Source organism: Topomyia yanbarensis, chromosome 3 (assembly GCF_030247195.1).
Source record: "Topomyia yanbarensis strain Yona2022 chromosome 3, ASM3024719v1, whole genome shotgun sequence".
Classification (NCBI taxonomy): domain Eukaryota; kingdom Metazoa; phylum Arthropoda; class Insecta; order Diptera; family Culicidae; genus Topomyia; species Topomyia yanbarensis.
This window is the reverse complement of record NC_080672.1, coordinates 376,554,434-376,571,620: the sequence shown is the minus strand read 5'-3', so window position 1 is coordinate 376,571,620 and position 17,187 is coordinate 376,554,434. Positions and strand designations below refer to the sequence as shown.

The following is a 17,187-nucleotide window of genomic DNA, read 5'->3' as shown; positions in this document are numbered from 1 at the left end:
ATAGTGTGAATTTTGTTACTGGAAGGTTGAAAAATGTTTTATTATTATTCAGGTATTATAATAACTCGTTTTATTATCAAATAGTTATTTGTAGAACATATCTGTGTTATTTTGTTTTGGTACTTTACCTCTTATGTAGAGCTCATTAATACCATATTGTGGTAAACAGTCGTTGGTATTGATACCTAAATTTAGTATTCCGCAGTTATTTTCTTCTGCTCGGGAATTTCGCCTGAATTTCAGAACTTTGTGCATTCAGAGAACCGTTCTTATGAGTTAATCATGAGAACAAGTAATGAGAGGTTTTCAATGTAAAATTGAGGGAAAGGGTGGTGAGGATTAGTCTGTTTATCTGTGAAGCATATACGTAATTATATGATTGACGTTGTTTCCGATACGGCAACAAGCTAGACTGGTGATATGTTTGATAGGTGCCAGAAACTTATTAGTTAATCGCTCGGGGAGAATTTTGGTGGTAGTTTACTAACTCCCACTAATTACCGGTTCCATTCATTGGCCCTTGTGTTTGTAGTTAGTATAAGGAAGAGATCAATGTCTCAAGCGGACGAATGATTTGATAGGAACTGACAATTTTGCTATTTTTTCTATTTGTAAAAAAAACTACATATGTAGCTTCACATGAATATTTATTGCTACAATGAACCATTTATACGCTTCAAATAAAACATTCATTGGATGCCTCATTGGTTTGATTCAACGACTCAAACAGTACTTACTTTTAACGCGACGACGATGGTTGAATCCTGTGTAAGCAAAAATATAAATGTTCATGCCCTACATACCTCCTAAACCTGCATATCTTCAAACCCTGTAGCAGTCCAGGTTTTTCAATCGTTTAAAAATATAAGAAAAACTTATACCAACATTTTTTGGTAGCCTTGGATAATAACATTTTCGCTCAATTTGACCTCTCGATGCTATTTTTTGCTAGAGCTTTTAACACACGTGTAAGATCTATAGCATATAGTTTTAAGGTTAGCGAAAGAGGGTTAATTCCGTATAAGTTCTACCCATCAGATCATCGATGCGTTTCACGAAGGGACTAGCTGCACTCAGTTCAACATTGCATGTGAACTTTTCCATCCGTCTGCATTTTTCCCTCATTTAAGTTGTCATGTCTCGTCTCGTCTCGAATTCTGCCCGGAGGATACTGCTTCCGTTTTTTTATTATTTCGCTCATATAAATAAGCATTACTTTTTATTTACATTTGAACTGTTTTCCGCAAGGGAAGGTTCTTCAATTGAAAGCGCACCACGGTAAAGATTGTCATCGGAAAGAAAATCGTTCATGACGATGCATGGTCGGAAGCGTATCGCTCCGGAAGAGTGAATGAAATTCCTGCGGGTTGTGGTAAAAAGAGGTGGAAAAATAACATAGTGGGTTTGTGGAGTAACTTGGATTCTATTGGAATGGCAGTTATCATTCAATTGTTGTCATTCCGGACACATTTAGATCGATAGATAGTTAGGAAGAAGTTTTCATTTATGGTTTTCCGGAATTTGTTATCAACGTTTGTTCGTGGCTAAAGTGATGTATTAGTTCTTTGTAGTTGAGAAAGGAGTTTTTTAGTTAATAAGCGGATTTTTTTTCCTAACCTTGGTGACAGATGGGATAAGGAGCCTATTTTGGCACCAGTTGGGGAAAGGGCCGCACAATTTTTGGAACAACTTTTAGATGGAGCATCAGACACATGTAACAACCTCATCAGCTGTAACAAGAATAGCACCCAGTATTGCGCTCGCAGGAAATAATCATGCGAAGGCCAACAACTTGTAATGACTAGTTTCATGCCAAACATTGCATTGCCCCGAACTGAGTTTTATGTCCAGACGTAAAGAAAATCTTTGCAATCCGCAATCATGAGCATGAGCAATGAACATGATGACTGATGAGAGTGATACCATCTATGCAACTCTCAGACGTGGTATTATGAGTTTATTTCTCTGGGTAGCCGGCTGCCGAGAATGTATGATACATTTATCGTTTGTTAAATTAATTTGGAAATGCTAGGTTTGTACTAAAAGCAACTTCAGCTCCGGACTGGTTTGTATGCTGCGACTAGCTTTGCATGTCGAATATACAACCGATGACGCAAATTTTTACGCTAATTACCAGAATAAAAATTGGAGACAACAAGAACGAAAAGAACAGCTTTTACGTCAAGCACCTACAATTATGTGGCATAGTATGTGGCACAATCATTAAAGCGGCCAGGCCAACTATGCGGCGTACAAAATGAAGACGATTCAAAATTATACGGCAATCAAATTATTCATTTAATGAAGAATTTAATCAACGAATTATTTTGCACCTTGAATGTGGAATAAATGTGGAGCGACCGTTTCAATTTGAAGGGGGTTTGATAAATCATTGGAAGTGACTTGACTAAAAGGGTTAATTACACTCCTTCGTGTCGAGACTTTTGCATCTGCTTTCATCTATTTCCTTCCAAAAACTGAAGCTTGATTGACAGCCACAGAAACCAAGACCTGCTAACCTAAGCTCGTTTGATTTTATTGCATCAAGGCAAAACAAGATAAAGGTTAAGGAGATTTGTATGAATCTCAACAGGCACACTGTAACGACTATCGATTACAATTATTCGTTAAGTCAAATTTTCAATAATTATTTATTATTTTATTTATACTAGTTCATACCCTACAGTTCGGCCCTTTCCTGGAATGGGACAGAGGTATTTAGCCCTGCCCAAGCTAATGAGCCTTGGTTATAGCGCCTTTACTCGCTCTTTAAAGAAAAGAATAGATAAACCAAATAAAATTTATGGTAAAACATCTCTGCTTAACAAATTGGTAGAGCCTAATTCATGTTTGAACTGCACGACATGTCAGTGACTTATGTTTCCACGAAAATCTCAATTGGGCACGATTTTATACAGAATAATGAAATTGGAATACCTGGACACATAATTAAATTCTTAAAAAAAACTAATAATAAATAACTGAGAAACACTAATAGGTACTGGAAAACTTTTCCTTTTTTTACAAATTTGACGCGTGCGAGAAAATTCATTTACGTCTGTCACGTATGGCTACTACGATCGGTTCCGTGCATGTACTACTTCAAAGAATATGAAATTACTCAATATAATGAGAGCATCTAATTTAATTGATTTAATGGACTAAAACTAGTCCAATGAATATGTTCGCCGTATTGGTCTGACTGCCGCAAATTGATAACTGGCTTTCGTTTCCTCTCGCGAACCATCAGTTCTCAAGCCTCATACATGATTCAACAGTCATCACCCAACTCAGACAAGACCATGCTTATTCCCCATGTATGTACAATGTAGGGTCCGGGAGTGGGAAGGGGGGGGGGGGGTTGTGAACATAGTTTTGTTTTCGGGGTATAACTATCACAAACATTGGTCGATTTTCAATACTTGAACTGGTATTTGTAAAAGACACCTTAATACATCCACAGACTGAAACAATTTAAAATAATCATTATTTTGTTTGAGATGGCAGATTGCATGAAATGCGTGGACTCGGTATTTTTCAGTTTGGTAGGGAGTAGTGAACCATCGCAAAAAATAGAAGCAGTGAAATATTTTGTGGTTTATTTTTCTTGGGGTCATAGAAGATAAATTTTAAGATTTTTCTAAACTAAAGATGAGATGGAAAAGTGATCTGATTAGTAATGGATAGGTGACAATATTATTCGCGTCAAGCCACCTGAATTCGCGGTGGTGGCTCGGGGAGATTAAAATTGTGGTAGAACCGTAAGCTACGGTCCACCCGAAATCGTCGGATGGACCTCAGTACCTACTGGCTAGCCCGTTGAGTAGGCTAGATTTACCGCCGGGGACTAGATCGACTAGATCGGGACGACGCGGAGAGCTAAATGGCTCACGGAAACGAACATCGGTATCAGAAGAAATCTAACGCTCGGTTTCGGGAGAACCTCCTTTGCCGGGAAATTCTTCGTCCGAGTAAGCTAGATCCATTGTCGGAGACTAGACCGAGTAGCTCGCGAACCAGTAAGGGCGGGAGCTGAATGGTTCATTGGGAAAGTAGAGCAAAATGGAACGAGAGGGAGCCAAAGGGCACAAGAAATTGTGATGCTAAAACCAAAGAAGAGTCGGTATCGGGAGAACTTCTCTTCTCGCCGGGGAATTCTCCGACGGAGTAGGCTAGGTCCACCGTCGGGGACTAGACCGAGTAGTTCGCGAACAAGTCGGGAGCTCATCGAGTAAATGGCGCTGATTTGTACGAGAAGGGAGCGGCGGTGCAACTGGCACAACTGTAACTACTAAGTAGTTGAATTAGAGTGGGTACTATGCACATAAAAACCCCTCCCCAAAGTAATGCCGGGAAGGGATCAGGTTCTGAGCAAGAGCAGTGGTTTTTATCGGGTCGGGTGATGGTAGCCTAAACCCGTTCCCTGAGATATTTGGATTTTTGTACATTTTTTCCCTTCTCAGGGATTTCTTAAAAATGTTTTAATGCTCTCTAAAAAAATACATACACACAGACATTTTCCGATCTCGACGAACTGAGTCGAATGGCATATGACACTTGGGATTAGGTTGATGATTTTTAGAGTGATTGCATAACCAGGCAAAAAGGGGCTCACAAACTGCGAGAACAGGCATAATAAGGCTAAGTTGCTTAGTTTTAGTAAAAACCTAAAATTCCTGCTAAATTTGCATTCTAGACCACCGTGCACTGTACACAGCAAAAAATATGAAAATTAATTTCAGCGTATTTCCTGATATCGCAGAAAAACTATTCGTGTAATTATGTTTCACGAAGAAATTTCCGCTATATATCATGCACATAAAATGAGCGCTGAAAGTCATGCAAATCTGCATGTTCCTATGGAAATTTACATTATTCTGGTCGAGACCTGCTCGCTATTCATTCAACTTTCAGGTAAAGTATCTTATTTTTACACGATTTTATACGAAACGGTGTTGACCAGAGAGAAAAACTAACTGCGTCATACACATACATGCACGAGCCGCAACTCAATGCGCTTGTATCGTCTACGCTCAAGCGAAGCTTATGTCCGCCACTTTGCAGTCACGTTGTTATGTGTCGCTTTAGCCTAGTCCATAAGGGGGTGTCTCTGATGAGTCAATGATTGTCGGTTCAAGTCTTGTTTGGTATTATTTAACGAATTTTTTTTTTGAAGTCGGTATCGTCACCAATACATACGTAAGTTATTTGTAGTACGATTTGTGGCCAATGTGAACCTAATCACTCGCATAATTTTACACTATTGGTCGCGTTCCCTTTATGTGCAGTATAGTTAGCATAATTTTAAATGAATTTTTTTATCTGTGTAGATCCGGACATCATTTGAAATCGGGTTAACGATGAGTGTTTGTTTATTGCCTAAACAACTCGATAGTTTCTATTCCATCTGTGCAAGCGCTGACCCCGTCGAATGACGGTTTCAAAGATTCCCTCTCCGGATGGCTAAAGGGTGGTCGAATCACCATCGAATTCTAAAACTAACAACCCAATTCAAACTATATACTAAACTTTTAACTAATCCCTGTGTGGCCTGTTTCCAGAAAAAATTAAACCCTTAGACTTGTTAGACTGGCGGTACAAATATTGCTTGCTACGTGCTCTTCAAGAAGAACTCTTGTGTCGCATCCCCGCTCAGTAAGTCGAGATTGACGGTGATCACCTGTTAAGATCAGCTGGAGTACGGAGTACCAAAAAATGAATAACTGCATTTAATGAATTAATCCAAATGTAAAAAAATAAATAAAATGAAGTAAATGAAAAATAATAAAGTATACGCATACCGAGATATCTGTTAGGATTCATGGAATCGTATGAAATATTAAGCCTGTCTTATTATATAATACGCGTTTTTTCATGTCGTTGCTGTGTCATGAAAACAACCGTCATCACACTGACGTTTTCTCCCAATATCGATAGTGCACTGGAGGCGCGGCGATCCACTACTTTACCCTGCCCTACCCTAACTATTAAAGGACTTAACAGATTTTCATTATCTAAAAGTAGGCCTATTGAAGCATATATCTTCGAAAATTATGTTAATTAAAAAAAAATCTTTAATTGGTAGCTTAGAAATTAATATTTTATTATTTGCTTTCAATTACAGGTATTTTTGACTGAACCCTTTGACAAGAATTCATAAGGTAATTGAAGACAGTAATATTGTCAGAAGGCATTTTGCTCAATTCATAAAAAACAGTATCTCAACTCGCGGTTTTACCATCAAATACAACACTTGTTATTCCATAAAAGCATTCTTTCCATTCTCAAATCTCAAAGATATTTCACGCCAGCTAACCATGACACCTCTGCCCATGTCTATTTGAAGCAGCGCAGCGGTTAACTTGATCGATCCCTTGCAATCCCCCTATATGAGCAATTGATGGCAACGGTTCTCCTTATACCTCATACACATTCAGCATTCGTTCATTATTAGAGGCCACCCGGTCCCCGAAGCAGCAGCAGCAGTAGCAGTAGTGAATTATATTTCTCACATTAATAGATAAACAAGCGATCAAAGTTGTACACAATCAGCTCGGCAGCAACAGTACTTAGATGCTAGCCAGTAACAAGCCTTACGGTGCAAAATCACTCCACTTTGTTTGCCCTAATGCGGGACCATCAACTGTGAGTTCGCACAGTTAGTTGCTGTGAATTCGATTCCGTACAGAGCGATTGCGTCGGACCATCCGAATTACAGCTGCGAAAAATTAGATAGATATTGCACGACCCCCTGCTGCTGGTGACTGACTGATCAGTGGAATTCCATTCAACCGAGATCGAAGCTGTCCATTGTGGCTAACTCCAATCCGGGAGGCTAAGAGCCACAAACTTCCACCGACGGCAAACGCAATAATCGTCATCTTTACCATTTATGGGAGCTTGTTTGTGGTCCGTTTTCCATCAACCACATCGGGTACGATTTATTGCTATTGCGGGCTGAGAAACTTAAAAGCTCGTCGTAATGAGCATCACCTAGTTTGGACGAACGGAGCACAACCTACTGCAACAGTAGTGAGTGCAGCTGCCAGTTGATGGATTCCGACAAGAAGCTGTTTGGCTCACCGTTCCAAATTTATAATTTTGCAACTCACCAGTGTACTGCAGTCAGTGTAAAGTACATAAACATTGAAAATGTTAGGTTCGAACAAAACAACCAACCGGTGTTTAATTACCTCTGGCCGCTAATTATCTACGCCTTGTGCAGCAGTGATATTATTCACGGTTCGTATTATTCCGTCCACACCAACGCCAATTTTCTGCTTCGGACGGTTGTAGACCAGCACCCGCCATAAACATTCAAGCCCAATTTTGAAGAGTGTGAGACTTGGTCATGTTCAATGTGAAGTCAACCAATTAGTTTGCGCGGTTCGGTTGGATCAGTCGAAAACCGTCAAGTCCATGGTCGGAGCCCGATGCGGAATGACCTTCAATCTCCATTAGCTGACTGGTTGAAATCGAATCGTGGCTCCGTCGCACCGCATGATGCACTTTCTTCTTCTGTCGTTCTGTATTTAAATTCGCTATATCTCAAGAACCACCGGACGTTGAAAGAGGTCCATGGGCATTTTGGTGTAATAATTTGAATTGCTTGCAATTAAAAGTAGACGCAGGATTGACCTACCTCGGCTAGATTAGACTGTCTAGAGTTGGCAGTACACGGTGATTTCGTGATGCGGTGTGAGCTTCAGCACAATTCGAAGACAGGTGAAACGGCTCCCTTCATGCCAGCGATGTCAGGAATTCCATGCAACGCAAGGTCGCCGTGGGAATAGTGTTAATTGAATTTGATCATACACACCTAGCAAAAATCGTGTAAATTTACGTCTCCTGGCCATGACATATACGAGCATCAAAAATGACATAGTACGTTTAAATTTAATTTCACATGTTGTTGAATTTTGAGAATCACGTAATTTTACCCTACATGTGGCGTTTGTTTAACTTGTTGAAGGGTGTATTTTATGGCACCGCGCATGGAAAGTACATCTTGTAAAATGTAAAATTAAAGAGAACACGGTTATATTTCGTCAATTACGGTTTGTTAGATTGTGGCAAGTTTGGAATTACGTCAACGATAAAATTTAGATTTTTTGGTGTGTAGCTAAATGAGACTTTGATTGCAATTTACTTTGAAATATATTCGCTGTATGGGTCATTCCATGCGAAGTGATAAAAAAAGATGCAAAATTGAAATCAACCTTCATAAATTTGAACCAAATTTGGAGAAATTGTTCATCTAGGGCCAATATATAAAAACCCAAATTTTTGTGTCAATTTAACCACCCCTCTGGTCATGGGAGCACCCTCCGTTTCGACAAATTGCCAAAACCCTTGATTTTTTTGATCTTATCTCCGATTCTATTGACTCTAGAATCAAACCGATAGATGGTTTTTGAAGAAAATTGTTCAAGGAATCTATAAAAAATATTAATTTTTGGTGGCAGTGCTACCAACTATGCGATCTTTTCAGTTGAATAACAAAAGTTGATTTTTCTCTCAATACATATATTTTAATTTTGAAAATTCTAATGTCATCCATCGTGTTCCTCATATATTTTTACATAAAGAACACTTATAATCCCAATATAATGTGAGCGAACCCTGAGATACATCGTTTTGAAGAGAAAACTCGCATTTTCTCATATAAAAATCCATTTTTATTGACCACAATCGAGAAAATATTCAGATGGTCATAAAAATCGACCCTGATCTGCTAGAAGCAAACCAAAAACGTAGTTTTCATCATTTCTAGTCTACTTTACGATCAATTTTATGTGAACGTTGCAAACATTGTCAATTTTGTCAATATTTTCAATATTCTCAATATTGGCAATATTGTCAATATTGGCAATATTGACAATATTGACAATATTGACAATATGGACAATATTGACAATATTGACAATATTGACAATATTGACAATATTGACAATATTGACAATATTGACAATATTGACAATATTACAATATTGACGATATTGATGATATTGACAATATTAACAATATTGACAATATTGATAATATTGACAATATTGACAATCTAGGGCCAATATATAAATGTTGACAATATTGACAATATTGACAATATTGACAATATTGACAATATTGACAATATTGACAATATTGACAATATTGACAATATTGACAATATTGACAATATTGACAATATTGACAATATTGACAATATTGACAATATTGACAATATTGACAATATTGACAATATTGACAATATTGACAATATTGACAATATTGACAATATTCACAATATTAGCGGCCCTTACACGTTCAATATTTTCGTCAATACCAGTATTGACGATATTGTTACAATATTTCAGTCCCGTTTGAAATCCACATCGTCAATATTTTTTTTTCCATTACACGTACAATACTTTTGTCAATACACTCAAGTATTGACAAAAATATTGAACGTGTAAGGCCCGCTATTGACAATATTGACAATATTGACAATATTGACAATATTGACAATATTGACAATATTGACAATATTGACAATATTGACAATATTGACAATATTGACAATATTGACAATATTGACAATATTGACAATATTGACAATATTGACAATATTGACAATATTGACAATATTGACAATATTGACAATATTGACAATATTGACAATATTGACAATATTGACAATATTGACAATATTGACAATATTGACAATATTGACAATATTGACAATATTGACAATATTGACAATATTGACAATATTGACAATATTGACAATATTGACAATATTGACAATATTGACAATATTGACAATCTTGACAATATTGACAATATTGACAATATTGACAATATTGACAATATTGACAATATTGACAATATTGACAATATTGACAATATTGACAATATTGACAATATTGACAATATTGACAATATTGACAATATTGACAATATTGACAATATTGACAATATTGACAATATTGACGATATTGACAATATTGACAATATTGACAATATTGACAATATTGACAATATTGACAATATTGACAATATTGACAATATTACCAATTTTGCCGATTATGCCAATACTGTCAATATTGTTAATATTGCCAATATTAACAATATTGGCAATGTTGGCAATATTGGCAACATTGGCAATATTGGCAATATTGGCAATTTTGTTGTTATAAATATCAACCATAGTTATAAGTGTTATTGTTTTGTTATGCTCTTTTGATCGGGATTCTCCGCAGAACAATCTGGTGATCATCAGCTCCGAACACCATCTACACATAACTTAATAAATATACTTACACACGGTGTTCCTAAAACCGTTATTAACAAAAAAAATGACCATAAATTTGTCATACGGCTTTCGAAAGATACAGTATCCAAGCATCTTCTCAGTGAATTTCAAGATGATCCATCGAGGGATTCGAGAGAAATTGCAATTTGAAGTTTTATGACAGGTTTCATAAGGCTACCAGCAAACACCCACGGGTTTGGTCCTATCTATACAAACAAAAAAAAAATTGTCTGCTTATTTGGTACGTGTCATTCGAAAGATATAGTAATCAAGTATATCCCCTGCAAGTTTGAAAATATTTCATTGACGGAATCGAAATTTATAACGGTTTGGATGTGGTGTGCGGTCATAGATGGGTTTTCTACCATACTTCAAGCGTGAATCCATGTTTGTCCATTGACTATTTAAATCGTTTATACGTGTCGCGGTTTTTAAAGGAAAACCTTACCATTTAATTACATAAATATAATGTACAAAAGGTGTTATTTATATGGTACACTGAAAAAAATATGAAAATAGGGTTGTCAACCAAACGTTAAATATAATGTGTAAATTAAAAAAATGGATAAAAGTCGGAATGTTTACTTCAAAAGGCCATATCTCAATGGTTTGTTGACCGATTCTAATTATTTTTTCATTATTGAACAAGTAGACATTTCATCGTTAATTTTCATTAAGAAGAATATAAAATAGAGTTGCCTACTTCAAACAATAGACAGCATGATTATCCTCAATTATATGTATTATCACTATTTAGTGAATATCTTTGTATTCAAAACGATGACCTATACATCAGTTGAATGCAACGAACGCAAACTACAAATGATGGAAAAATAAAACCATAAATTTAAAGAATATGAAGGTATATGCTGATTCAGATTAATTTATGTTATGATAGGTTTTTGTTGGAAATTTTGTACAATCGCTGGTTGGGTTGACAGATGTTAAAACTGGTCAAAGGGGATGTTATTAGTACAAGTTCATCTACTCATATCTCTAACTATTGTCAGTTTTATTGTCGAATTGAACTTATCATGAGAATTTGACATTCAGATGTTTATACAGCAATTGCAATCAACTAGTATATAAAAATGGATTTACTAAATAATGATAATACATATAGTTGAGATCAACTATATCGCCTATTTATTGATGTAGATGACTATGTTTTATATTCTTCTTAATGTAAATTACAAAGAAACGTCTACCTGTTCAATAATGAAAAAATAGTTAGAATCGGTCAACAAACCATTGAATTCCGACTTTTATCCATTTTTTTAATTTACACATTATATTTAACGTTTGTTAGACAACCCTATTTTCATATTTTTTCAGTGCACCATATAAATAACACCTTTTGTACATTATATTTATGTAATTAAATGGTAAGGTTTTCCTTTAAAAACCGCGACACGTATAAACGATTTAAATAGTCAATGGACAAACATGGATTCACGCTTGAAGTATGGTAGAAAACCCATCTATGACCGCACACCACATCCAAACCGTTATAAATTTCGATTCCGTCAATGAAATATTTTCAAACTTGCAGGAGATATACTTGATTACTATATCTTTCGAATGACATGTACCAAATAAGTAGACAATTTTTTTTTGTTTGTATAGATAGGACCAAACCCGTGGGTGTTTGCTGGTAGCCTTATGAAACGTGCCATAAAACTTCAAATTGCAATTTCTCTCGAATCCCTCGATGGATCATCTTGAAATTCACTGAGAAGATGCTTGGATACTGTATCTTTCGAAAGCCGTATGACAAATTTATGGTCATTTTTTTGTTAATAACGGTTTTAGGAACACCGTGTACACATCTTACTGCTCCAGAAAATGATGCAGGGATACCAAACTTTGTTTATTTTCCTAGATCTGGGATGCGTTGACGATTTCTGTTTTCTCAAAACACTCTCAAAAGAAACTTCAAACTGGGGCGCTATTAAGTGGTGAGTGCAGTCAATTCTAAAGCCGAAGCTACTCAATTGAAAAGTGCAAAATAAGCCACAGATTTTTGAGACTTTTTTCGAAGCTCTCACATATTTATTATTCTATGCTTAACATTCTTTTTCCAATATCCTTTCGAAAACCTATAATCACACTGGTTAATTATGGAACAGCTAATTCTTTTTCGTTTCCTTGCAAATTGCCAAAAATAAATTCATTTCGTTTCTCCATGCATACATCTGAGTTGTCATGTTACGTCATTATCTATGGTGCAGGTAAGGGAGTGTTTAAAATCACTCAAAAAATTTTGCATCATTGACGGATGTTGCCTAGCATGATATTAGATTTGTTCCTGCTTCAAGTTTCACAACTCAGCAGATTTACTGCGATCGTGCAACCAAATACACTTTGACAGTGTACCTTTATCGGTGTACCTGGGTTATAAAAAGTGTCCTCGAAAAATCATCAGAGCATTCCGTATTAACATATTTGTATTTGGTGCAACTATCACACTGCGAAACTCACAAGCCGCCGCTTTGTGGGGTGGTGGGTTTTATTCATATTGTTATTTATAAGCCATACCAAACCATGTTTTGCCTACAGGTACCCATAGTAGTTACCAACGACAACAATGATGGTTGCTATGGTTCATTGGTGTTTTGTTATTTCGTCAAACAGACCAAAATCAGTATTTTCAAATCCTTCCACAAATCAACTCGTTCTGAAAAGAGGCCAAAAAGATTTCAAAACTTGATTTAATAATTTTACACATTGTACGGAACGGTACCTCATAGGTTACGCTGAAAACAATCTGATTGGAGTGCGTGAAAATGGACACTGTAAACAACAAGATACCCTCGAACTCACTTACTACAACTAATCTCTATAACGGTTTGACTCTTCCGAAGCGTTTTGAAAACCCATGTAAGTGTTCGATTAGTTTGAAACATAAAACACACTTCAATAATAGCACCACAGATCTTTTCAAGGGATACGGATGTCAAGCAGGAGAACAAAATCCTATCTACAGAACATCGAACTCCGACTATGGTTACTACCCACCGTGTCCACATACGGTTCCGCATGAGTATGCTGCGTGTGATTCGTAATTTGCGATTGTGTGATTTTGTTTTTGGTTTTATTGCAGATACTTTCCGAGGTCGTACAAGTTCAGTGGTCATCTACACCAGTGTGGAATGTTTCGCAATTATTCCTTGAATACTTCCATCGACCATCCTTATTGCGATCAATAATTGTGGCTCGAATAGAACCAAATTGCAAATATATAAGTGCATCGCAAATAAAATTATTTTATATTGATTTCGTTTGTCTGATAACTTTTTTTTTGATTTCACAAGATTCGGCATCAGTACGGTCTAAAAAAGAAATAGACACAAGTTTGAATAAGTGTCAGACCGACTACACCGGTGTAGTGTAATGTCAAAAGTAAAACGTCGCGAGAGAACCAAAACAAATTAACTGTATATTTTCATTATTGTAAAATAATGAGTCGATGAGATGCTTCTACGGACTTTATTTGAGTGGCGATTTTATTTTACAATACTCGAACATTTTTTGTCAGAGCATATTGAGTTTCTAAGCATTTTTCAACATTTCCCAGTTTCTATGAAGCTAGCACAAATTAGTTTCGGAATTTGCTACAAATAAACATAATTACAAATTTGATAAGCATCTCGATTCCGATGAACGCTCCAGTGAGTTCTGATACCACTAACGCTGTGTACAAATGTACATAATACAATTACCGATTTCCATACAAAATGTTCAACAATTAACCAATGTTTGCTCGTATAAGCAAACTGATCGGTTCTATCCCGGTGCACTATGTAGGAGGTATAGCACAACATGTCTACATATTCCGGCAACAGGTATGTGAACTTTGGATAATACATCATTTCGCATCCGAAGTTCGTGGTGGGGAGGGGGCTTTCGTTTCGATGTAGCGTGTTGCATGCTGTTTATGGAAATTTGCTTCGTTTGTCGATCCACCGTACCGTGTGTGTGCTGTTTCTATTGATCGGCTCAGCCTGATGCTGATGCTCGACGGTTGTGTAGACTGTGTAGGCAGGTACTTACCATACGTCTATATCGGCCTTCGATAACCTTGAACGCGCATTTCGGTTCCCCTGCATGGATTGAAGAGGCTGGAATTAACTCAATCCGGCAGACGGCAGACCGGATTATTGCATCGTCTATGTTTTGGCTTGCGCCATGTCTCTTGATTGTGCTAGTATTCGAGTTATGGTTGGTAAGAGGCTCATTATTGGTGTTCTGTGCACAACCTAAATCACTTTTTCAGGATTCGGAAACAATCGCAAAGATCACTTGTAACAAGATGGGTTCCAGTACCGGTTATCTAGACATTCCATTGTAATGACATAATCTTTTGGTTAGGAAGTAAACCTAAATAATTCATAGATGAGACAACCGGGATTATTAAAATTGTGTTTTTCCTGTTGTAATCCAACATCTTAACATCTTTGTTGTTAGAATGGAGAAAGTAAAAATTTGAGTGGAAAAATGCCGTCAAACAATTTTCCAGAATACGGCATAATGAACCATTTAATACATTTCACCCAGGTTAAGCCACTAGGTACCACTCACTAGATTTACTGTCCGAGTTGAACCTTCTCGTCTGGTGCTCATAAGAAAATAATTGAACTTTCGTTGTTACCTGGTATTGTTTAAATGAGTGTAGTACCGACTGCAATGGTGTAGTGCACTGTCAAAAACCGAAAATGCCACAACAAAATTTATGCGATGGTACCTTCCGTAGATTACCAATCAGTCGTATGACCCACACCGCAAACATACAACTTACTTTTCTAGCAGGAGCCGTATCGGCACAAATCCAGGTTAATAAGCCCCTCCTGAGCAGGATATGCGGTAAATATTGGTTCGCTAATCGGCCCTGAATATGCACACAGCTGTTTTTATAAACTAGTTTGAATGAAGATGCCTCGAACTTGGTTGAAATGTGTTGCTTTTGTGCACTGTAGCCGTTCATATGATTTGCCAGAGCTCATCTAGGGGTATTGTTCTCTTCTTTTTCCATAAATTACCATCTTATTGGATCGACTATTTAGGAAGTGGAATATATTCCACAGTGATCCAACCTAATTAGCAGGAAACATATTTGAATTAAAAAAGTGCCTATCACCGACACCATCTGGACCCGAGATATCGGCCTACTGGAAGACGTGACCACAGATTTTTCACCTCTGAGAATCTCAACGAACTCGGCTGGGATTGAACCCAGACACACTGGGGTGAGAAGTGGCCACACTTACCACTCAACCACCGACGCCAACATAATTGAACCATTTGTTGTAATTGATCAGCTGCTTCTTTCGGTTGAATCGGTTTTAGAAAGGTCATAATAAATGGATGTTCTAAAAATTATTTCGAAGCCCAGTTGGAATAGAATGATAGTGCTTGTGGGCATAAATTTCGAACAAAATCAATTGTCGATGGTTCTTTGATTTTAACACTTCAAACACGTTCTTTAAGACCCATTTTTCTAAAGATCAAACCTTGAACAGGTGGAGAAACGGGAGTGAAAACCCATGTAAACCACAGGTCCACAAACTCTTTGAAAAAGTCTGGAAAAATCTAGCGTACGATACCTTGCAATAAAACTACTTACATGGTTAAAAAATTAATTTTATTGTTGAAAAATTCATCGAATTGTACTGAAGTGCTCGTTTCATCTCTCGGTTGTCTCGCCTGTGACATCCAAATATTTATCACTACTATTAACATATGGTCGGTGTTAAGTCAGACTGGACTAAGTGACAAAATATTGATTTCGAGAATACGTTATAATTAGAAAATATTTTTTGTAATAATTTTTGTTTATGGTTACATTTTTCAAATCTGGCAGCAGTCGAATGTAGCTGAAGAAATTCTTTATCCGGTGTTATCGTTATCTCATTTTTTGATGTTTTGCGACTTAGTCCGGTCTGACTTAACACCGACCATATAATATGTTTAACCTATTCATGCACACCAAAAAATGTGAATTTTATCGTTGACATAATTGCAAGCATGACATAATTTAGCAAACCGTCATTATCGAAATCAAACAGTGATCCTTTTAATTTTCCATGAAACATGTACTTTACATGGGCATTGACATAAAATTACATTTACTCCTATTCAGAACAAACGCTATATGTGGACCAAAATTACGTGATTTACGATATTCAACGTCATGTAAAATTCAAATCAAACGTAAAACTAAGTCATTTTTGACGCTCGTATATGTCAGGGTCAGTAGACGTAAATTTACACGATTTTTTCTAGGTGTGTGCCCATGTTGTTTGTGGACAACAAAGCTTTTAAGCAGCTTTAACTTTTGGTTTGGGAAAGAATTGCTCCCAAAAACAAGTAAAGCTAATAAATGTGACCATTACATTTCATTTGAGTACAGTTACAAGTATTAGCTCTAAAACAGAAGTACAATTAGCCTGATTGGATTCCGATGGATTTTACGTTGACGACAAAAAACGAAATTTTGATATATTTTCATTATTTTGTAATACTATTGAAAACTGATAAAACCTATCAATTTAGACTGTCTTCGACTACATCTACGTAATTGGATTATTGTGAAAAATTCTAGGAAAATTGTATTAAGCATTGGAAGCTAAAACTTGCGTAGCTCCTAGCACTGCGATGGCAAAAGATTTTTTCTGTTTTAGACCCCACCATTTTCTAGGAAAAAAAGTTGGGCTATCTATCTGGGTCATTCCACGCGAAGTGATCAAAAAAAGATGCAAACTTGAAATCGACCTTCACGGATTTGAACAAAATTTGGAGGAATTGTTCATCTAGGGCCAATATATAAAAACCCAATTTTTTGTGTTAATTGAACCACCCCTCGGGTCATGGGAGCACCCCCCGTTTTGGAAAAT

General features: G+C 36.6%; 1 protein-coding gene and 1 long non-coding RNA gene across 4 annotated transcripts in view; both read left to right on the top strand.

The window, feature by feature from the left end:
• The window catches only part of LOC131693311 (uncharacterized), a 903,090-nt gene that overhangs the window by 428,752 nt on the left and 457,151 nt on the right, over nucleotides 1-17,187 (top strand). The window lies entirely within an intron of this gene.
• Nucleotides 12,884-13,408, top strand: LOC131693317 (uncharacterized). Its single transcript, XR_009306214.1, has 3 exons — nucleotides 12,884-13,174; nucleotides 13,240-13,337; nucleotides 13,398-13,408. It is a non-coding gene; the product is annotated as an uncharacterized LOC131693317 (long non-coding RNA).